The sequence below is a fragment of the Eleutherodactylus coqui genome, chromosome 13 (assembly GCF_035609145.1).
Source record: "Eleutherodactylus coqui strain aEleCoq1 chromosome 13, aEleCoq1.hap1, whole genome shotgun sequence".
Classification (NCBI taxonomy): Eukaryota; Metazoa; Chordata; class Amphibia; order Anura; family Eleutherodactylidae; genus Eleutherodactylus; species Eleutherodactylus coqui.
Window position 1 is genome coordinate 80157701 of NC_089849.1, and position 23843 is coordinate 80181543.

The window sequence follows — 23843 nt, forward strand, 5'->3', positions numbered from 1 at the left end:
TGTTCTTCACAACTACCTCAGGTACTATCACCCCGAGGTAGATGCCGAAGAACTCGATCCTGCATTTGACACGGTCATCAACTGGGGGGCAGGTCACACGTCTGCTACCGCATTGCAGGTACGCGAACTCTTCACTGACTATTTCCTTAGTCACAAAGGCACCATGCCATGGCAGTTCTCCTGTGTCGGTGTTGTGCAGCCCTAACTGCAGTGTGACCCCCCCCCCCCCGCGCGCGGCGCCCAGCCCCGGAAGGACGTGGAAGACGGAAGTGCAAAAAAGGAATTTCTTTATTGAAGCCACATCAAAGGCACTCCACCACAAATGCCAGAGTGGTCACACCCGTTTAAAAATTGTTTAAATAACATTTGTACAATAAATTTTCAAGAAATATTAAGAAAAACATTGGTCTTCCTTTTGTCGCCGCACAGAATATGTCAATTTTCCATTATAGTTGAGAAAATTGTAAGGCAATGTGGTATTTTAATAAATAGCTTAATGAACATTGCAGGTGTATTGGTGATTAAATGTATGCTTTTTAAGCGTATAAGTAGTTAACGATTACAACTACATGAGTTCAGAAAAGAAATTTTGCGCAAGCAATGGTACCGCATTCGCAAGCAGGACGCAACACCACAACCTACCGTAACATCAGGCACGCACCAGGAGGACATGAAATCAACGTATGTCACTAAGTTTTTTCCATCATTTTTTAAGTAAAATGCTGACAGAATTTAACCTTCCTGTCGGGTAGCGGAATGCTGTGTTTGCTCTGATATATTTCGCTACAATATGGAGCGCCTGCAGTAGCACACATTTAGCAGGTGGTGACAGTAGTAGTTTCTGTGGTGTTACGTTCTTGTGCGTCGCAGGTCGATCCACTACCAATTTGGCTTTCGCCATACTTGACGGAGATGCCGCAAGCGAAAATGCTGATGGGAACAGGCCGACAGACTGCCCCTGTTCTCATCAGCATTTTTTGTTGTTTTTTCATGTTAGAACACCGGAAAGCAACGTTACACTGGAGCGAACATGAAGATACAGATTTCAATAATATTAAAGGAAAGGCAAATTCACCACAGGAATGTAGTTGACAGTACGTGTTTGTGCGGTGCCTCGTTGTAGTGCGTCGCAGGTCGATCCACTACCAATTTGGCTTTCGTCATACTTGAGGGAGATACAAGGCAGCATCACAACAGAACCTGCACTTTCCAATGGTAGCGCCTACGACATTGCAGTTATCCCCCTGCAACAGTCGTGATCACTGCAATGTCGTATAACCAATAAAAGAGCCTTCTTTTATACCGGATTGAGAACCGGTGGGTGGCAAGTACAATACTGAGGTTGTGTGTTGCGATGTCTGATGCAGAGGGCTGCTCATCAGTGACAGAAACGACGATTGGGAAGGGGACCCGCCCGACACCGTGTCGCCGTAGCCAGTGTCATGAGAGACATGGTGCATGGGGTATCCCGGTGTCCTAGAAACCCTGCCTGGTTGGTCAGGGAAAGATTGGTGTGGAGGCAACATGCGGTTAGATGGTGATACTGCAAAGGCTGCATTTTTCATAGGCATAATAATGGCACAGCTATCGGCAATGGGCCTTTGAGGAGCAAAAATCTCTAGCACAGCGTAAATAACGGGCGCAATAGCTCACTGACGCTCCGAGGTCAGTTCACCCATTGTGTCCCACTGATCCTCCGTGTCAGCCCGGCGCAACAACGCCAGCACCTCTTGGGCGGCATCTGTCTGGTTATTCTTCCAGCGCGGACGAGCAGCAACGCTGCGGCTCGTCCGCTCGGAACTCACCTCCCTGCTACTGCCTGCTCTGCTGCCAGTGGCAGCACTACTGCAACGCGACATATTTTGTTCCCCCACTTCCGGTGTTACTGAAGTGAAGTACAAATCGGGCGTGCTCCGCTGGCTGTCTTCCAAGGTTGGGGTACCTTCTCGGGGCTCATCATCCTGCGACTCCTGTTCCGGCCCTTTTGTGTCGCCTGAAGTGGTTTCGACCGCGGCAGACGCCGACGTGATGTTCCCGCTGGATCTGTGGACGAAACAAGAGTACCGTTTAGAGACGTACAACCTCAAAATGCAAGGTCAGTGACGCCGAGCTGTAAGCTTGAAGAAAAATTACACTTACGGACGCAATGCTCGACTGGTCCTGAGGAACAGCAGTACGTCATGGTGTGGACACTTTTTCTTTGACGGGGAAGAGCCGCTTTTTTCGCATTCCTTTTCGTGTTTTTTTAAATAGTCCCGAACTGACCGCCAGCAATTCTTGACGTCTTTAACTGCAAAATTAAAGATGGGAATTAAAGATGGGTTTTAAAAGCAGTCTGCAAAACTATGTAATCCACCGAACGCTGCAATAAAAATTGTGGTTAAATGCAGTACAGCTTTAAGTACATCAAAGAAATAACACCGAAAGCGTTACAACTAGAGATGAGCGAGCGTACTCGTCCGAGCTTGATACTCATTCGAGTATTAGGGTACTCGAGATGCTCGTTACTCGAGACGAGCACCACGAGGTGTTCGAGTGACTTCCATTTTCTTCCCAGAAAATTTTGCGCCGTTTTCTGGCCAGTAGTTACACAGGGAAGGCATTACAACTTCCTCCTGTGAAGTTCCAGCCCTATCCCACCCCCCTGCAGTGAGTGGCTGGGGAGATCAGGTGCCACCCCAGTATTTAAATCAGCCCCGCCCGCGGCTCACCACAGACACACACTGAGAGACATTAGGGAAAGTGCCGTCTTGCTGTAGCTGCTATAGGGAGAGTGTTAGGCTGTTATTCTTCGTCTTCAAGAACCCCAATGGTCCTTCTTAGGGCCACATCTGACCGTGTGCAGTACTGTTGAGGCTGCTTTTAGCAGTGTTGCACAATTTTTTTTTTTTTGTATATCGGGGTGCAGACCATTGCGTCCTCAGTCTGCAGACATTTTACTGAGTATAGGGGCAGTACTGGTGAGGCAGGGACAGTGGTACAGGGAAAGAGGTATACTGGCTATATAGGCAGTGGGCTTTTTCAAAAAATTGTAAAGAAAAATCTTTGGGCTGCCTGTGACCGTGTTCAGTTTACTGCGTGTCTGCTGGGGGTAGTAGTCGCTCACTTATTACCCAGCTAGGTGTTACTGCAGCCTTGCGCATAATTTTTTCTGGCTGCACTGTGCTTTCAATTACTACAGTCATCCTCCAACAGGGAAATCCATATACAGGCTATATAGGCAGTGGGCTTTTTCCCCAAATTGGAAAAAAAATTACTATATTTGGGCTGCCTCTGACCATCTTCAGTTTACTGCGTGTCTGCTGGGGGTACTAGAAGTCGCTCATTAATACCCAGCCTTGCGCATAATTTTTTCTGGCTGCACTGTGCTTTCAATAACCACAGTCATCCTCCAACAGGGAAATCCATATACAGGCTATAAAGGCAGTGGGCTTTTTCCCCCAAATTGGGGAAAAAAATACTATATTTGGGCTGCCTGTGTCTGTCTTCAGTTTACTGTGTGTCTGCTGGGGGTACTAGTAGTCGCTCATTAATACCCAGCCTTGCGCATATTTTTTTCTGGCTGCACTGTGCTTTCAATAACCACAGTCATCCTCCAACAGGGAAATCCATATACAGGCTATATAGGCAGTGGGCTTTTTCCCCAAAATTGGGGAAAAAAATACTATATTTGGGCTGCCTGTGACCGTCTACAGTTTACTGCGTGTCTGCTGAGGGTAGTAGTCGCTAATTAATACCCAGCCTTGCGCATAATTGTTTCCTGGCTCTGCTGTGCGTTTCGTAAGCGAAGTCAGCCTCCAACAGGGCAATCGAAATACAGTGCATATCACAGGCAGTGTGGTTGTTCCCACAAAGTTTAAAAATATACAAGATTTGGCCTGCCTGTCAATGCCTTCCGTTTACAGCGTCTCTGCTGGGGGTGGTAGTTGGTGAATTAATACCCAGCCTTGCGCATAATTGTTTCCTGCCTCTGCAGTGTTACGTACGCGAAGTCAGCCTCCAACAGGGCAATCGAAATACAGTGCATATCACAGGCAGTGTGGTTGTTCCCACCAAGTTAAAAAATATACAAGATTTGGCCTGCCTGTCAGTGCCTTCCGTTTACAGCGTCTCTGCTGGGGGTAGTAGTTTGTGAATTCATACCCAGCCTTGCGCATAATTGTTGCCTGCCTCTGCAGTGCATTACATACGCGAAGTCAGCCTCCAACCACAGGCCAATAAGTGGCACATTTAATTACAGCGTTCTGTTTTTGCACTACTGGTAATACACCATGCTGAGGGGTAGGGGTAGGCCTAGAGGATGTGGACGTGGACGCGGGCGAGGACGCGGAGGCCCAAGTCAGGTTGTGGGCACAGGCCGAGCTCCAGGTCCAGGTGTATCGCAGCCGACTGCTGCGGGATTAGGAGAGAGGCAAGTTTCTGGGGTCCCCAGATTCATCTCACAATTAATGGGTCCACGCGGTAGACCTTTATTAGAAACTGAGCAGTGTGAGCAGGTCCTGTCGTGGATGGCAGAAAGTGCATCCAGCAATCTATCGACCACCTAGTCTTCTACGCCATCCACAGCTGCAACTCTGAATCCTCTGGCTGCTGCTCCTCCTTCCTTCCAGCATCCTCACTCCATGAAAATGACATATTCTGATGAGCAGGCAGACTCCCAGGAACTGTTCTCGGGCCCCTGCCCAGATTGGGCAGCAATGGTTCCTCTCCCACCGGAGGAGTTTGTCGTGACCGATGCCCAACCTTTGGAAAGTTCCCGGGGTCCGGGGGATGAGGCTGGGGACTTCCGGCAACTGTCTCAAGACCTTTCAGTGGGTGAGGAGAACGATGACGATGAGACACAGTTGTCTATCAGTGAGGTAGTAGTAAGGGCAGTAAGTCCGAGGGAGGAGCGCACAGAGGATTCGGAGGAAGAGTAGCTGGACGATGAGGTGACAGACCCCACCTGGTTTGCTAAGCCTACTGAGGACAGGTCTTCAGAGGGGGAGGCAAGTGCAGCAGCAGGACAGGTTGGAAGAGGCAGTGCGGTGGCCAGGGGGAGAGGCAGGGCCAGACCGAATAATCCACGAACTGTTTCCCAAAGCGCCCCCTCGCGCCATGCCACCCTGCAGAGGCCAAGGTGCTCAAAGGTGTGGCAGTTTTTCACTGAGAGTGCAGACGACCGACGAACTGTGGTGTGCAAGGTTTGTCGCGCCAAGATCAGCCGGGGAGCCACCACCACCAGCATGTGCAGGCATATGATGGCCAAGCACCCCACAAGGTGGGACGAAGGCCGTTCACCGCCTCCGGTTTGCACCACTGCCTCTCCCCTGTGCCCCAACCTGCCACTGAGATCCAACCCCCCTCTCAGGACACAGGCACGACCGTCTCCCGGCCTGCACCCACACTCTCACCTCCGCTGTCCTCGGCCCCATCCAGCAATGTCTCACAGCGCAGCGTCCAGCCGTCACTAGCGCAACTGTTTGAGCGCAAGCGCAAGTACGCCGCCACGCACCCGCACGCTCAAGCTTTAAACGTGCACATAGCCAAATTGATCAGCCTGGAGATGCTGCCGTATAGGCTTGTGGAAATGGAGGCTTTCAAAAACATGATGGCGGCGGCGGCGGTCCCGCGCTACTCAGTTCCCAGTCGGCACTACTTTTCCGGATGTGCCGTCCCAGCTCTGCACGACCACGTCTCCCGCAACATTGTACGCACCCTCACCAACGCGGTTACTGCCAAGGTCTACTTAATAACCGACACGTGGACAAGCACAGGCGGGCAGGGCCACTATATCTCCCTGACGGCACATTGGGTGAATTTATTGGAGGCTGGGACCAAGTCAGAGTCTGGGACCACTCACGTCCTACCCACCCCCAGAATTGCGGGCCCCAGCTCAGTGCTGGTATTTGCGGCGGTGTATGCTTCCTCCACTAAACCACCCTCCTCCTCCTCCTCCTCCTCCGCAACCTCTGTCTCGCAATCAAGATGTGTCAGCAGCAGCACGTCGCCAGCAGTCGGTGTCGCACGGCGTGGCAGCACAGAGGTGGCCAAGCGTCAGCAGGCCGTGCTGAAACTACTCAGCTTAGGAGAGAAGAGGCACACAGCCCACGAACTGCTGCAGGGTCTGACAGAGCAGACCGACCGCTGGCATTCGCCGCTGAGCCTCCAACCAGGCATGGTCGTGTGTGACAATGGCCGTAACCTGGTGGTGGCTCTGCAGCTCGGCATCCTCACGCACGTGCCATGCTTGGCCCACGTCTTTAATTTGGTGGTTCAGTGGTTTCTGAAAAGCTACCCACGCTTGTCAGACCTGCTCGGAAAGGTGCGCCGGCTCAGCGCACATTTCCGTAATTCCAACACGGACGCTGCCACCCTGCGGACCCTGCAACATCGGTTTAATCTGCCAGTGCACCGACTGCTGTGCGACGTGCCCACATGGTGGAACTCTACGCTCCGCATGTTGGCCAGGCTCTATGAGCAGCGTAGAGCTATAGTGGCATACCAACTCCAACATGGGTGGCGTAGTGGGAGTCAGCCTCCTCAATTCTTTACAGAAGAGTGGGCCTGGTTGGCAGACATCTGCCAGGTCCTTGGAAACTTTGAGGAGTCTACCCAGATGGTGAGCGGCGATGCTGCAATCATTCCTCTGCTATGCCTCTTGAGAAGTTCCCTGCAAAGCATAAAGGCAGACGCTTTGCGATCGGAAACGGAGGCGGGGGAAGACAGTATGTCGCTGGATAGTCAGAGCACCCTCATGTCTATATCTCAGTGCGTTTTGGAGGAGGAGGAGGAGGGGGAGGAGCATGAGGAGGAGGGGGAAGAGAAAGCTTGGTCCACTGCTGAGGGTACCCATGCTGCTTGCCTGTCATCCTTTCAGTGTGTATGGCCGGAGGAGGAGGAGGAGGATCCCGAAAGTGATCTTCCTAGTGAGGACAGCCATGTGTTGCGTACAGGTACCCTAGCACACATGGCTGACTTCATGTTAGGATGCCTTTCTCGTGACCCTCGCGTTACACGCATTCTGGCCACTACGGATTACTGGGTGTACACACTGCTCGACCCATGGTATAAGGAGAACCTTTCCACTCTCATACCCGAAGAGGAAAGGGGTTCGAGAGTGATGCTATACCACAGGACCCTGGCGGACAAACTGATGGTAAAATTGCCATCCGACAGCGCTAGTGGCAGAAGGCGCAGTTCCGAGGGCCAGGTAGCAGGGGAGGCGTGGAGATCAGGCAGCATGTACAGCGCAGGCAGGGGAACACTCTCTAAGGCCTTTGACAGACAGCTTTATGGCTCCCCAGCAAGACTGTGTCACCTCTCCCCAGTCAAGGCTGAGTCGGCGGGAGCACTGTAAAAGGATGGTGAGGGAGTACATAGCCGATCGCACGACCGTCCTCCGTGACGCCTCTGCTCCGTACAACTACTGGGTGTCGAAGCTGGACACGTGGCCTGAACTCGCGCTGTATGCCCTGGAGGTGCTTGCTTGCCCTGCGGCTAGCGTCTTGTCAGAGAGGGCGTTTAGTGCGGCTGGGGGAATCATCACGGATAAGCATACCCGCCTGTCAACCGACAGTGCCGACAGGCTTACACTTATAAAGATGAACAAAGCGTGGATTTCCCCAGACTTCTCTTCTCCACCAGCGGACAGCAGCGGTACCTAAACAATACGTAGGCTGCACCCGCGGATGGAAGCATCGTTCTCTATCACCATAAAAAATGGGGACCTTTTAGCTTCATCAATCTGTGTATTATATTCATCCTCCTCCTCCTGCTCCTCCTCCTGAAACCTCACGTAATAAGCCGAACGGGCAATATTTCTTAGGCCCACAAGGCTCAGTCATATTACTTTTGTAAACAATGGTTATACGTTTCAATTCTCATTAAAGCGTTGAAACTTGCACCTGAACCAATTTTTAGTTTAACTGGGCTGCCTCCAGGCCTAGTTACAAATTAAGCCACAGTAACCAAAGCAATTAATGGGTTTCACCTGCCGTCTTGGTTGGGCATGGGCAATTTTTCTGAGGTACATTAGTACTGTTGGTACACCAATTTTTTTGGGCCCTCGCCTACAGTGTAATCCTAGTAATTTTTATGGGCTTCGCCTGCACTCATGGTACAGCAAGGTGTGTGGGGTTGGCCTACACTTTTGCTACATAAATTTAACTGGGGCCTTGTCTATACTGCAGCTACTGAAATGTGAAAGAGACTGTTATCTCCCTAAACTGCTGCAACGGGAATGTTACTGGGGCCTGTCTAGACTGCTACTACTACTGAAATGGAACTAATACTGTGCTCCCCCTATACTGCTGCTTCGGAATTGTTACTGGGGCCTGTCTTGACTGCTACTACTACTGAAGTGGAACTAATACTGTGCCCCCCCCCCCCCCCTATACTGCTGCTAGTGATATTTTACTGGGGCCTGTCTAGACTGCTACTACTACTGAAATGGAACTAAGACTGTGCTCCCCCTTTACTGCTGCTAGTGATATGTTACTGGGGCCTGTCTAGACTGCTACTACTACTGAAATGGAACTAATACTGTGCTCCCCCTATACTGCTGCTAGTGATATGTTACTGGGGCCTGTCTAGACTGCTACTACTACTGAAATGGAACTAATACTGTGCTCCCCCTATACTGCTGCTAGTGATATGTTACTGTGGCCTGTCCAGACTGCTACTACTACTGAAATGGAACTAATACTGTGCTCCCCCTATACTGCTGCTTTGGAATTGTTACTGGGGCCTGTCTTGACTGCTACTATTACTGAAAGGGAACTAATACTGTGCTCCCCCTATTCTGCTGCTTTGGAATTGTTACTGGGGCCTGTCTTGACTGCTACTTTTACTGAAATGGAACTAATACTGTGCTCCCCCTATACTGCTGCTAGTGATATGTTACTGGGGCCTGTCTAGACTGCTACTACTACTGAAATGGAACTAATACTGTGCTCCCCCTATACTGCTGCTAGTGATATGTTACTGTGGCCTGTCCAGACTGCTACTACTACTGAAATGGAACTAATACTGTGCTCCCCCTATACTGCTGCTTTGGAATTGTTACTGGGGCCTGTCTTGACTGCTACTATTACTGAAAGGGAACTAATACTGTGCTCCCCCTATTCTGCTGCTTTGGAATTGTTACTGGGGCCTGTCTTGACTGCTACTTTTACTGAAATGGAACTAATACTGTGCTCCCCCTATACTGCTGCTTTGGAATTGTTACTGGGGCCTGTCTTGACTGCTACTATAACTGAAATGGAACTAATACTGTGCTCCCCCTATACTTCTGCTTTGGAATTGTTACTGGGGCCTGTCTTGACTGCTACTATTACTGAAATGGGTCGTGGGGGGGGGGGGGATTTGGCAGCATGTAACCCAGGAGAAGTGGCAGCGGAGTGTCATGCAGGCAGTGATTGTGCTTTGTTGGAGGTAGTGTGGTGCTTAGCTAAGGTATGCCTTGCTAATGAGGGTTTTTCAGAAGTAAAAATTGTTTTGGGGGGGGCCCACTCTTGCCGCTATTGTGGCTTAATAGTGGGACCTGGGAACATGAGATGCAGCCCAACATGTAGCCCCTCGCCTGCCCTATCCGATTCTGTGTCGTTCCCATCACTTTCTTGAATTTCCCAGATTTTCACAAATGAAAACCTTAGCGGAGCATAGGTCTCATACAAAAATTCTGGGGTCGCCCATTGACTTCAATGGGGTTCGTTACTCGAAACGAACCCTCGAGCATCGCGGGAAGTTCGACTCGAGTAACGAGCACTCGAGCATTTTAGTGCTCGCTCATCTCTAGTTACAACCAATAGTGTAAACTTACGGATTTCACTTTGGACGGCAGCAGTAGCTGAGTCCCAATCGGGATACATCCCTGAGCAAACCGCAATCCAGGTGTCCGCCTTTATGTCACGATCACTGTAGCCCGGCTCGGCTGGGTCCCAAATCTGAGGCTTACTTTCAACTTGTAAGAAGGAGAGAAAAAAACAAGTTGAATTGCATTCCGAGCAGGGGTGGAAATGGTTGTGTCAGCGGACACTACACTCACCAAAAGTATCATCCTGCCGACGTTGATCCTCATCCTTTGATACCAGGCCATTGTCCGGAAAGAGGGATGACTGTGCAAATGGAATGTACTTGGCGACTGCAGAGAATGTAGGTCCTCCTGTGAGCAATCAGAAAATGATAAAATTTCATCAGATACACAACATGATGGGCCACTAGCGCGCAATTGGAAGTCGCCAAAAATAATGACGAGGCTCACATCTACACAAGTGGCATGCCAAAGGGAGAGCAATTTTCTAAAAGGCAAAGTGTAAAAAATGTTGGCAGCTTCCTATTTGTGACACAGGGTGAGCAATGCAAAACCGGACATCGTGCCTCTAAACGCGTGGCCTCGCCCGTGCAAAGGAATGCCATGCAACAGGGTGGGTGGCCATACAATGGTGGAAATGCCCTACTTAACGCCGACCTTGCCCCTTGGAAAGGAAAGCCATGCAACAGTGGAGCAATGCAGTGGAGGAAAAGAGCGACTACCGTGGGTTGCAATGCAAAAAAAAGGAGGATGCAAAAGAGCGCGATGCTGCAAGGAGAGACCACAAGAAGGTGGGGTGGAGCTGGGCACGTGTTGCCTGCAACGGAGATGGCAAAGTAGTGCATTACCTTTTTCAGCCGAGGTTGAAGATTGTGCCGCTGCTGGTGGTGGTTGCGATGCTGGTGGTGGAAGTGGTGGTGGCGCTGGTCCGGGTGGTGGTCCCCGCTGGGTGTTGTTCTCCCGGTGGTAGTGGGATAGCTGTTGATGGTTGTGGTGGTAGCCCTGCTGTCGGTGGTGGTAGTCAAGCTGGTGGTCCCGCTGTGGGTAGTGGTGCCGCTGCTGACGCTGGCGGTGATGGTAGCGTGGGGGGGGGGAGCTGGTGGTGTTCCCGCTGTGGGTTGTGGTTTCGCTGGCGGTGGTGGTAGCGGTGGTGGTGGTCCAGCAGGTGGTTGAGCTGGATCTGGTTGTGCCGCTGCCGGTGGTTGTGGGCTACCTGCTGGTGCTCATGGTGTTTGTGGTGCTTGGCCTGCTGGCGGTGGTGGTAGCGGTGGTGCTGGTCCAGCAGATGGTTGTGCTGGATCTGGTTGTGCCGCTGCCGGTGGTTCCGGGCTACCTGCTGGTGCTGTTGGTGGTTGTGGTGGTAGCCCTGCTGGCGGTGGTGGTAGCGGTGGTGGGCCAGCTGCTTGACCCGCTGCGGGTTGTAGTGCTGCTGCCGGTTGGGGTAGCTGTGGTGGGCAAGCTGCATGACCTGCTGGGGGTTCTAGTGCTGCTGCCGGTGGTGGTAGCTGTGGTGGGCAAGCTGGTGGTCCCACTGTGGGTTGTGTTACTGCTGCCAGTGGTGGTAGCTGTGGTGGGCAAGCTGCTTGAGCTGCTGGGGGTTGTAGTGCTGCCGCCGGTTGGTAGCTGTGGTGGGCCAGCTAGTTGACCCGCTAGGGGTTGTAGTGCTGCTGCAGGTGGTGGTAGCTGTGGTGGGCCAGCTGGTTGACCCACTGGGGGTTGTAGTGCTGCTGTCAGTGGTGGTAGGTGTGGTGGGCAAGCTGCTTGGCCCGCTGGGGGTTGTGCTGGACCCGCTAGGGGTTATGCTGGACCCGCTGGGGGTAGTGGTGGTGCCGCCGCTGCTTTTCCCGCCACTGGGCGTGGTCCCGCTGGGGGTTCTAGTGCTGCTGCCGGTGGTAGTAGCTGTGGTGGGTCAGCTGGTTGACCCGCTGGGGGTTGTAGTGCTGCTGCCGGTGGTGGTAGCTGTGGTGGGCCAGCTGGTTGACCCGCTGGGGGTTGTAGTGCTGCTGCCGGTGGTGGTAGCTGTGGTGGGCCAGCTGGTTGACCCGCTGGGGGTTTTGGTGCTGCTGCCGTTGTTGGTAGCTGTGGTGGGCAAGCTGCTTGACCCGCTGGGGGTTGTGCTGGACCTGCTGGGGGTAGTGGCGGTGCCGCCGCTGCTTTTCCCGCCACTGGGCGTGGTCCCGCTGGGAGTTCTAGTGCTGCTGCCGCCGGTGGTGATAGCTGTGGTGGGTCAGCTGGTTGACCCGCTGGGGGTTGTAGTGCTGCTGCCGGTGGTGGTAGCTGTGGTGGGCCAGCTGGTTGACCCGCTGGGGGTTGTAGTGCTGCTGCCGGTGGTGGTAGCTGTGGTGGGCCAGCTAGTTGACCCGCTGGGGGTTGTAGTGCTGCTGCCGGTGGTGGTAGCTGTGGTGGGCCAGCTAGTTGACCCGCTGGGGGTTGTAGTGCTGCTGCCGGTGGTGGTAGCTGTGGTGGGCAAGCTGCTTGACCCGCTGAGGGTTGTGCTGGACCCGCTGGGGGTTGTGCTGGACCCGCTGGGGGTAGTGGTGGTACAGCCGCTGCTTTTCCCGCCACTGGGCGTGGTCCCGCTGGGGGTTATAGTGCTGCTACCGGTGGTGGGAAACGTACTGGACCCGCTGGGGGTTGTGCTGGACTTGCTGGGGGTTGTGCTGGGCCCGCTGGGGGTTATGCTGGGCCCGCTGGGGGTTATGCTGGACCCGCTGGGGGTTGTTCTGGACCCGCTGGGGGTTGTGCAGGACCCGCTGGGGGTAGTGGTGGTCCCAATGGGGGTTGCAGTGCTGCTGCCGGTGGTGGGAAACGTGCTGGACCCGCTGGGGGTTGTGCTGGGCCCGCTGGGGGTTGTGCTGGACCCGCTGGGGGTTGTGCAGGAGCCGCTGGGGGTTGTGCAGGAGCCGCTAGGGGTAGTGGTGGACCCGCTGGGGGTAGTGGTGGTGCCGCCACTGCTTTTCCCGCCACTGGGCATGGTCCTGCTGGGGGTTGTAGTGCTGCTGCCGGTGGTGGGAAACATACTGGACCCACTGGGGGATGTGCTGGACCCGCTGGGGGTTATGCTGGGCCTGCTGGGGGTTGTGCTGGACCCGCTGGGGGTTGTGCTGGACCCGCTGGGGGTAGTGGTGGTGCCGCCACTGCTTTTCCCGCCACTGGGCGTGGTCCTGCTGGGGGTTGTAGTGCTGCTACCGGTGGTGGGAAACGTACTGGACCCGCTGGGGGTTGTGCTGGACTTGCTGGGGGTTGTGCTGGGCCCGCTGGGGGTTATGCTGGGCCCGCTGGGGGTTATGCTGGACCCGCTGGGGGTTGTTCTGGACCCGCTGGGGGTTGTGCAGGACCCGCTGGGGGTAGTGGTGGTCCCAATGGGGGTTGCAGTGCTGCTGCCGGTGGTGGGAAACGTGCTGGACCCGCTGGGGGTTGTGCTGGGCCCGCTGGGGGTTGTGCTGGACCCGCTGGGGGTTGTGCAGGAGCCGCTGGGGGTTGTGCAGGAGCCGCTAGGGGTAGTGGTGGACCCGCTGGGGGTAGTGGTGGTGCCGCCACTGCTTTTCCCGCCACTGGGCATGGTCCTGCTGGGGGTTGTAGTGCTGCTGCCGGTGGTGGGAAACATACTGGACCCACTGGGGGATGTGCTGGACCCGCTGGGGGTTATGCTGGGCCTGCTGGGGGTTGTGCTGGACCCGCTGGGGGTTGTGCTGGACCCGCTGGGGGTAGTGGTGGTGCCGCCGCTGCTGGCGGTGCTTTTCCCGCCACTGAACGGGTTAGCATTTTCCCACCTGTGACCCAGTATTTTCCCCTGGGCGTGAGTGGAGTCCCTACCGGTGGTGCTGATAGTGCTGCTGGTGCTGCCAATGGGTGTTCTGTTGCCGCTGGGGGGTCTGGTGCTGCCGGCGGAGCTCCTGCTCCCTGCTTCCTCTCTGCATGCAGTCCAGGCTGAAATGGCGCCAAGCGGCTAAAATGGCCGCTGTACCACTTCCTGTGAACAAACTTTATTGCCTCTCTTTTCTCATGCGAACAATCTGCTGTGGAACCGCTTTGAAAAACCGCGACTAAAAAAGCAATTGCGGATTTCATAGCGGTTTTTGCTGCGTCCATGGGGCCCTACGGAAAAAAAAGCGCTGCGGAAAGGTCGAAAGAATGGACATGCTGCATCTTTCAAAACCGCGACGCAGTTGCTAATCTGCACTGCGGCTCTGCGGAAAATGTTACACCCGGTGAGAACGAGATTTTGGACAAACACATTTGCACTGCATTGCACTGCAAACGCGACGGATTGGCCGCAATGCGGATATGCAACGGCAATCCGCGGCAAATAAGCAGTAAATCCGCCCTGTGTGAACCCAGCCTAAGTCCTCATGTCCATGGGGAAATTATATTTAGCAAATCCGCGAGTGAAAAACAAAATGGAAATCTGCATCTAATAGGAAAGCATTGACTATCCGCGGTTAATTAAATAGCCACGGATAGTATTTTAAGTGATTTGCGGATTTCACATGAGTGTAAAAAAACCCGACATGCTCCATCTTAGTGCGGATCACACATGCAGGAGCTCATAGAGCTCATCTTTCAATTGATCTCCTGCATGAAAAAAAAAGACAATTATAGTGCATCTGCAGCAGAAATCCGCGTGGACATGAGGCCTTAGGAATAGCATTTCTATGGTATTTTTCTCATAGGCTTCTCTTTAAAACTTCAAAAATTCAAAAAAAGCATAAAAAATGCTTGAAAAAAGTGCATTAAATCTGCATATCAAAGCAATTAGATTCAATGGAACTTACGCACATAGAAATAATAGCAAGACAGATACAGAACAAATCTAAATAATTGCAGAACTAAATCACAAAACTCCTTGTCTATGATGGAGACATTGCCTTCTGATATGAAGGATACGACAGATATCGTGAATAAATTGAATGGGATTCAGCTTGAACCTGATGTGGTTCTGGTTGTATGTGAGGTGTAATCCCTATACACAGCCACTCATCATGAAAATAGAATAGATGTAGTTTGTTTTTTTCTGTCTGTGCTTGACTTGGTTAACGATATTTGTGATTTTATTCTGCAATCATTAAGATGTGTTCTCACTCACAATTTTAGGTAGAGTCATTAGTTCCAAGGTACTGCAATGGGGGCATGCTGTGCACCCTAATATGCAAATTTGTTCCTGGGACTGTGGGAGAGAAAGATTTTTCTCACTGACCCTGTGTAATGTGTGGATAGGGTACAGATGTGGTGCTGTTTTATTGACAAAATAATTATGGTTTGGCGGGAATAAATAGAGGAGTTGGGTAATTTTATGATCTGATTGAATAATAACAAGCTTAATAATAAACTTTCTGATAAATATGGTTGCTCCAATATTGACTTCCTTGATGTTCAATTTCAGGTGGATGACAAAGGCTTTGTCCACTCAGATATATACAAAAAAAGACATCAGTTAACTTGACTCTTCATTCGAGATCTTTGCACCCTAGATTTCTCATTAATAGTATGCCCACTGCGCAGTTTCTATGAGTGTGGCAAATGAGTTCAAATGATTCCCTTTTTAAGAAACAAGCTGAAGATCTTGAAATGCAATTTAGGAATCATGGTTATTCTAGTCATGCTATTTCCAGAGGATATATTAAAAACACAAAATGTGATGAACTGTTGCTAATTAGGAGCTAAAATAACACCAACTATGATAAATTTGAACAGATAAGATTTATTAAGCAGTGTGGGATGGGAGAAGATGAGAATGGCCTTTGAAAAAATATTGGGGTATTTTATGTTTACATGATTGTTTGTCTAAATATGTACCCATTTATCTATCATTGACTTATAGGAGATCCAAGAATTTGCGCAATGAATTAATCGGTAGTTATCATCCAGGTCCATCACTTTCCAAGGCATTTGACAGTGAGTGACCTTAGGGTTCATTCACACGAGCGTGTGCCATACATAGGTGTACACAAAACCACGCCCCCATGTACGTGCACAAACACGTGTGAATGCAGGTCTGTGCAGCAGTTCTTTTAATGGGGCCACAGCTGCTGTCAGTGGCCCCGTTGAACACAATGGGATGCTGGCAACCCCTGCAGTGATTTTCAGGGAAGAGCTTTAAATATAAGCCCTTCCCTGAAAATCATCCCTGTTTGTGTAATATATATATATATATATATATATATATATATATATATATATATAAACCTTTCACAGTGTAGACTATTTTAATATTAAAACTAAATTTTATTTCAAGCATTAAAATTCAGCCATGTAGGGGCACACCAACAAAAACAAACAACATGTAAATAAAGCCCTTTTAAGGACTAAGTGATAACCAGGTTATCTCTTTACATGAGGGATCAATGGGGGGACCTACAGTGGGCTATTTGTTTCTGCGTTGTAAACCAGATATAATGGTTAACACAGCTCCACTGATTGTAGAATAATTAGATGAGTATGAAAGACAGTTTTACTATTTCTCTATGGTGATGGTGCTGGTCTCATTTATAGCTTCCGAACAGTGTGTTCATGCACTTGTCTCATGAGGATTGATATCTGTAATTCGTATTTGGCTTTTTTTGAGTTACAAAGGTAAGTATATGCGTGTCCTATTTGGTTTTGTGAAACTTCGACACGTTTCCTCGCCAATAGGGCGGATCATCAGGAAGTGAGATTTATAACCTTATGTTGGGGTTAGAACCTGAATACAGAATGTGAAACCTTAATTTAGATTTGTCTCCAGTGTATTTGGATCATTTCACTCAATCAACTCTTTATGCTCATAGATAATGTATCTCAGTTCATTTGGTATCTTATTGTCTCAATAGCCAAGGGAGCTATAATTAAGATGTCACTCAATTTGAGCCCTTATATGGGGTTTACATTGGTCGACCACCACATTGATTGCCTGTTTGACTAATCAGTCTCTATATTGATTGTGCTTAGAATGCATAGAGCTCAGGTTATTTTGTTAATCAATCTCTGAGTTAATTGTGCTTGAGCTGATACCAGGTTAAACCACCAGGTTTTTATATTATTAGTGGCCTGGTACTTAAAGCCTTCAGGATTTTGGCTATGACTGTTTGCAATTGTGATGTGAACTAACTCTGGGTTATAATATGCTCAGTGGCTCAGCAAATTAATACATAAAAGTATTAGGAGCCATATAGCCAGGTTGTAAGCCTGCTATTTTGAGGAGCAGGGTAAGAGTAGAGGTAGTTCCTATGTCTGATAATCTCAGACACAGAATCCTCCACTAAGTAGTTTACACTGATCCAACAAGCACTCAAAACAATCCATTGTTATGGCAACACACCCCATCTCAAGCATTAAAGTAGAGTTAAACTTAAGTCATTCAATCATTATGGGAACGTACCCCATCTCAAGCATTCAACCAAGGTTGAGTATAGATCAGATAGAGAGATAGGGGCTACTGGCCTCAGTGGTAGGCCAGAGTATCTGAGGCTCCCTGTTGCTTCAGGGCTTATATAGTCATCTCAGGACCACCCAGGGGATGGGCTTATTATCTGTGGTCCAATCCTCTATCTTCACCTATTGTGTATGAAAAAGTCATTCAAATCATCTTGGGCACTTGTGTCCAAGATTCTAATTTCAAGAACTTCCATATACAGACTTATTGCTACATGTGTGGAGGATAGAGCTTAAAGATCAAATTGCAATGGTTAATGGTGATTTTTAACTCTCAATTTGATAAACCTGAAGGGCGGGCTTTAGGCCTTATCGTGTTATCTTGAAGAGGGCGGAGCCTTCGTGTTTTATGCACCTCAGCGGTGCTGTGTCGCCACTGGGTCGCGTCATGGTGTAGCGCCATGTTTGCGTGTCCCCGGTATACAGTGTCACGGCTCCTGAGCTCTATGATTGGAGACGTAGTCTCTGATGGATGTATCCGGCGTCGCTGATCGGGCGGCGTACTGATGTCATCACGCACTCAACGTGTTGAGTGAGGGCATGATGATGTCATGACGCGCTCGACGGGTGTAGTCACATGAGCACACTCATGATGTGGTCATGGCTGAGGGTCACATGACCTACATCATGTGTTGAAACGCCATTTTGGAAGCTGGCAAGAGGACAGAGGAGATGTAGGGAGACAGAATACTTCATTACATACATCCAGATGAAGTGATAGATCGTATTGAATTATTCATTATAGCCTATATAATTCTTAACTTGGTCATAGATAGATAATGGATAGATTTAATTTTGTTATTTTTCTTAATTACAAATATCCGATTGATATACAATATTCCGTATGGGTGGTCCATGTATATTGGTGAAAATTAATTATTCATGGTTTGTTTGTGAGCAGGGTTCTCATATCAATTATGTTTAAAGAAAACAATTAAACGGTAGGTTTTCATTAATTCCCTTTGGATGAACTGTGTCCAGCCTAAAGATCCATGCTGCTACTTTTTGGAGCAGTATTGGATCAATATTTCCTTTTCTCCTATCTATTTTGAGTAGTTTGATGCCTTGAGCTTTCAGGCAATCAGAGTTACCATCATGTTTTTCCCAAAAATGATTCGCCAGAGTCGTATTTTCTTTTCAAAGAATGTTACCTAAATGGGCTAATAGTCGTCTCCTTAATGCTTGGCGCTTTTTAACCACGTACTGCAATGGGCATGGGCAAGTGATTAAATAACAACATTTTTGGTTGAACAATTTATGAAGTCCCTAATCTGATATTGTTTATTATTAGTTGCTGAAGTGAATGTGTCACCTCTACAAATATAGCAGTACGTGGCACAATTTGCACAAGGAAATGTACCATTGGGTTTGGCCATCTCGAGCCAGTTTTTTGATGTTGTCTCTGGTTTGTAGTGTCTTTTTACTAGGTAGTCACGGATGTTGCGTCCTCTTCGGTATGTGATACTTGGGGATTTTGGAATAACTGGTGCGAGATCTTTGTCATTTGTTAGAATATCCCAGTATTTGTTTAGAATGCTTCTGATCTCAGAGTGGCTGGTGTCAAAAGTGCCTATCCTTAACTCATTATTGCTGTTTTTTTCTTTTGGGATTAGTAGGTCTGCTCAATTTTGTTGGCTAGCATGATCTACAATGTCCACTGGATATTTTCTATCCATAAATCTCTTTCTGCCCTTCCTCCCAAAAAGGATATGTCATCGGAGCAATTTCTTTGTGTCCTTAAAGGGGTTGTCCCGCGCCGAAACGTTTTTTTTTTTTTTCAATAGCCCCCCCGTTCGGCGCGAGACAAACCCGATGCAGGCATAAAAAAAACAAACCGTCCAGTACTTACCCGAATCCCCGCGCTCCGGCGACTTCTGACTTACCTTGTGAAGATGGTCGCCGGGATCTTCACCCTCGGTGGACCGCAGGTCTTCTGTGCGGTCCATTGCCGATTCCAGCCTCCTGATTGGCTGGAATCGGCACACGTGACAGGGCGGAGCTACGAGGAGCCGCTCTCCGGCACGAGCGGCCCCATTCAGAAGGGAGAAGACCGTGTGAGGATATATATATATATATTGCCATATGTTCTTTATACTTTTATACCTATATGCAAGTTTTATTCAATTCCAAATGAGAAAAAACTTATATGTCGCCTTACATCAGATATTCCAAGGCTTTGCAAGAGATGTTCTAGAAATTCAGAGAAGATACCGAACCAGACACGAAGGCTGCATGTACTTGGCCGTTTTCCCAGAAGCGCTGGAACAAGATATCAAGATGTTCAAATGTACATAACTTTCACTGTCTTAGGCTGGAAATCCGGACTTCCCATATATGGAGAATGCATGCTTGGCCGCTTTCTTAGAATTGAGTGGGTGATTCTTTGCACTGGAGTTAATTAAATACGTGATTTTCTGTACATAAGCCAGAGGCGCCTCACTGTCTCAGGCCGGGAATCCGGACTGCCCATATATGGTTATAAGCCCATCACCCCTTGTTGGTGATGGGACAAAGGGTATAAGATCTCATGTAATCTGTAATAAACGTCGGCAAAGCGCAGCCATGTCCCGTGTGAGGAATGATACCAGACCTCTGTGTGGTGTTTTTTTCTTTACCGCCGGCAACGGGGCAAGTGGGGTGGGCCCGATTGGTGCTGTACTTAGAATTTTATTACCCTGATAACCAGACTGCGCAAGCGCGTCTAATCGGGCGATTAGACGCTGAAGATTAGACGGCACCATGGAGACGGGGACGCTAGCAACGGAACAGGTAAGTGAATAACTTCTGTTTGGCTCATATTTAATGCACGATGTATATTACAAAGTGCATTAATATGGCCATACAGAAGTGTATACCCCCACTTGCTTTCGCGGGACAACCCCTTTAAGAATTGGACCTTTGGTATGCCTTTGCGAAGCGCATAAGGATGGTAGCTGTCCCACATCAATAGATTATTTGTTGCAGTTGGCTTGCAGAATAGTTTTGAACAAATCTTTCCATCTGTTTGTAATGAAATGATAACATCCAAGAATACAATAGATGTAGGACTAATTTCTGATGTGAATTTGAGGTTCAAATTGTTCCTATTGATGACAGCTATGAATTCAGCGAATTCATCCAAGTTTCCAGTCCAGAGTATAAGGATATCATTGATAAAGCGCATCCAGTTCAAGATCTGTTGTGACCACCTAGCGGTTTCATCGGAGAATATGACCCTTTCCTCCCACCAGCTCATAGGGCCCATCTTTCAATTGATCTCCCGCATGAAAAAAAGACAATTAGGCCTTAGTCACACGGGCGTTTTTTCCCGCGATTTGCGCATGCGCATGCGTCCGGCGATTTTATAAAACCATTGCTTTGCAATGGTATCGGACACATGAGCGCTTTTTATGCACCTCAAATGGAGTTGGAGGCGATATCAGGTTAGCTACTGGGCCCAGAGTTCCTATGCAGTGAGCCAACTGTTGGTATTGGAACCATGCACCTGCCCAGGTTCCCCCCTCTCCTGCAAGCTCGTTCAGATTTAATAATCTGTCTGTCCCTACAATGTCCCGTACTCTAGGCAGCTGTGAGTTCACGCCCTCCAGTAGAGGCAATCCCCGTCACCCTGTGGGGAATCTGGGTCTCCTTTCAAGGGTGTCCATGGGCCTGGTACCTTCACTAGTCCGCTCTTTACTGCGAAGCCATCCCATATCTCCAACACTGACTTCATCATGGGCGAAACCCTACAGCCCCATCTACCCAGGTCTCCCTTCAACCAAAATAATCATTGGATTCGCACTGAAGTGGTTGCCTGTTCGAGTTCCATCCACAATTCCGTGGACCCTCTACGAACCAGGTCTAACACCACTTCGCAGATTGCCGCTCTGTAGTATAGACGTAGGTCCGGGAGTCCCAGTCCTCCTCTATCCTTTCTTTGCGTCATTAGCCTGTAACTGAGTCGTGGCCTTGATCCCTTCCATATGAAGCGGGTTGCTGCTTTTTGAAATTTCTTAAAATAATCTCTTGGGATTTTTATGGGTAACGTTTGGAAAAGGTAGAGGATTTTGGGGAGGGAGTTCATTTTGAGCGCATTTATTCTGCCGAGCCAGGAGAGATTTAGTGACCGCCATTTATCTAAGTCATTCAGTATTGAGGTGAGGGTGGGTTCAAAGTTTAATTTGCATAGTTTCTCCGTGTCAGGGGAAAGGACCACCCCTAGATATTTTATTTGGTCCTCCCGCCATCTCAGAGGGAACCTATTTTTTAGTTTTGTGACTTCCTTTGTGGGAGTGAAATATTTAGTATTTCCGATTTTGTCAGATTGATCTTGAAATTACTGACCCTGCTATATTTTTCAAATTCCTTTAGGATCGCGGGTAGGGCCATTTTAGGGCTTGTCATGTAGACCAATAACTCGTCCGCGTATAGGGCAACCTTGTGCTCACTCTTAGCTACCCTGTATCCCGTAACTTCTTTATTTTCTCTGATGGCATTCGCTAATGACTCCATTACCAGTGCATATAATGTCGGGGAAAGGGGGCATCCCTGACGCGTTCCATTCTTTATACTGACTGAGTTGGAGAGCGTGCCATTTACACGTATTTGAGCTGTCGGGTTGTTATATAGGGCCATTATCCATTTTCTGCACCTGTCCCCTAGGCCTATATGTCTCAGCGTAGCCTCTAAGAATGTCCAATTGACTCGATCAAAGGCCTTTTCTGCATCAACTGAGAGCATGCATAGTGGTAAGTTTGCCTCTTTTGCCCGCTCAATCAGAGAAAGTGACCTTTTGGTGTTGTCCCTGGCTTCCCTCCCAGGGACAAATCCCACTTGGTCTATATTGATGATCCCCGGAGTCAATGGACGTAGTCGGGTAGCTACGATCTTAGCAAAAATCTTGGTATTGATATTTACTAAGGAGATGGGGCGCTAGTTCTCGCATGCCACGGGGTCTTTACCAGGTTTTGGGATCACCGTAATGATGGCTTGCAAAGCTTGTGGTGGGAAGATGCACGTGTCCGAGATTGCATTGAAGGCCTTATACAAAATAGGGGCCAGGCGGTCTCCCAGGATTTTATAAAACCTAGGCGTAAACCCATTGGGATCTGGGCTTTTCCCTATTTTTAGTTCTTTGATTTCTCCCAGGATCTCCTGTGCAGTGAAGTCCCCCTCTTGTGCCTTTGCTTTGTCCGTGGGTATAGCTTTCGGGCATGGGCTTGTAAGTATTTTCCGATCTCCATCGGGTCTACCGCATTTTCTATATTATAGAGCTCGCTGTAGTAGTTTTGGAAGCATTCCAGTATATCTTTAGTCACGTGTATTTTCCCCTTTTCCTTTGAGTTCATCGTGAATATATGTGTTTGACTGACCCGGGGATTCAGAGCTCTAGGTAACCACGAACCGCTTTTGTTTCCATACTCGTAAAATTTTCCTTTAAATCTATCACGCATGCAAAGATAATTTTTATGCATTATCTCTAGCACCTGCTGGTGCAATTTTGAGGTTTCCGCGTTTAGACCCGGTGTGGGTTTTGATTTGTTAGCCTTCTCTGCTCTGTCTAGCTGCGATATCAGGTCTGACAACTTGCCTGTCCTGTCCCTTTTAAGACGCATCCCATGGGAAATAAAACCCCCCCTTAGGACACATTTCAGGGCTTCCCACTGGACTGTCGGGGTTGTTGTGTCTAGTCTATGTGCATCCGTAAATGTCTCTATGGTCTGTTTGACTTCCCGTAGGCAACACTCATCTCTCAGGAGATTGTCGTTTAACCTCCAGGAGTTCAAACCGCCTTTTTGCCTCTGCCCCAAGAGGGCCCCATAGACAGGTGCGTGGTCCGACCATATAAAGTTGCCCATTGAGCACCTGGGCTCTAGGTCCAAAAGCTCATGTGAGATGAATATATAATCCAATCTCCCATAAGTGTTATGGGACACTGAATGATGGCTGTAATCCTTGACCCCCGGGTGGAGAATTCTCCAGAGGTCAACGAGTTTCAGCTCCGCCAGTTGTCTCTGTAATCTACGCAACGCTGTCAGGAAGGGTCCGGACTTACCCGAGGACGAGTCCAAGTCTGGGTCCAAGCCGAGATTGAGGTCCCCACCTAGGACGATCCTTGAACCTGAAGCGAACCGCGCCAGATCTTCCAGTATATGGCAGCCAAACGAGACCTGTTTGGAGTTTGGAGAGTACATATTAGCTATAGTTAATATTTGCCCCCTAACTTCAAGCTTTAGGAAAATGAATCTCCCTTCGCTGTCTACCTTAGAATCTAGTACCTTGTGCCCGAGGGATTTGTGTATAGCGATCAATGTTCCACAAGCCCTCTTATCCGGATGCACACTATGATACCAATTGGGGTAGTTTCTAGGACTCCCCTTTGGAACATGTCCGGCTCTGTAGTGGGTCTCCTGAAAGACAGCTATGATGACGTGTTTCTTATGCATATGCGCCAGGATCTGACCCCTTTTGGCAGAGATATTCAGTCCCCTGGCGTTATATGAACAGAAAGTTAGATTCGTCAAGGTGGTTTATTTTTGATTGATGAGGGGACTACTTGGGTGCCCTCCGTCTGGAGCATTGGTGAGGCAAAGGACAAGAAAGGAGAAGAAGAGAGATAAAAGGGGGAAAAGAATAGGGAAAGGTGACAGAAGGTAAACAT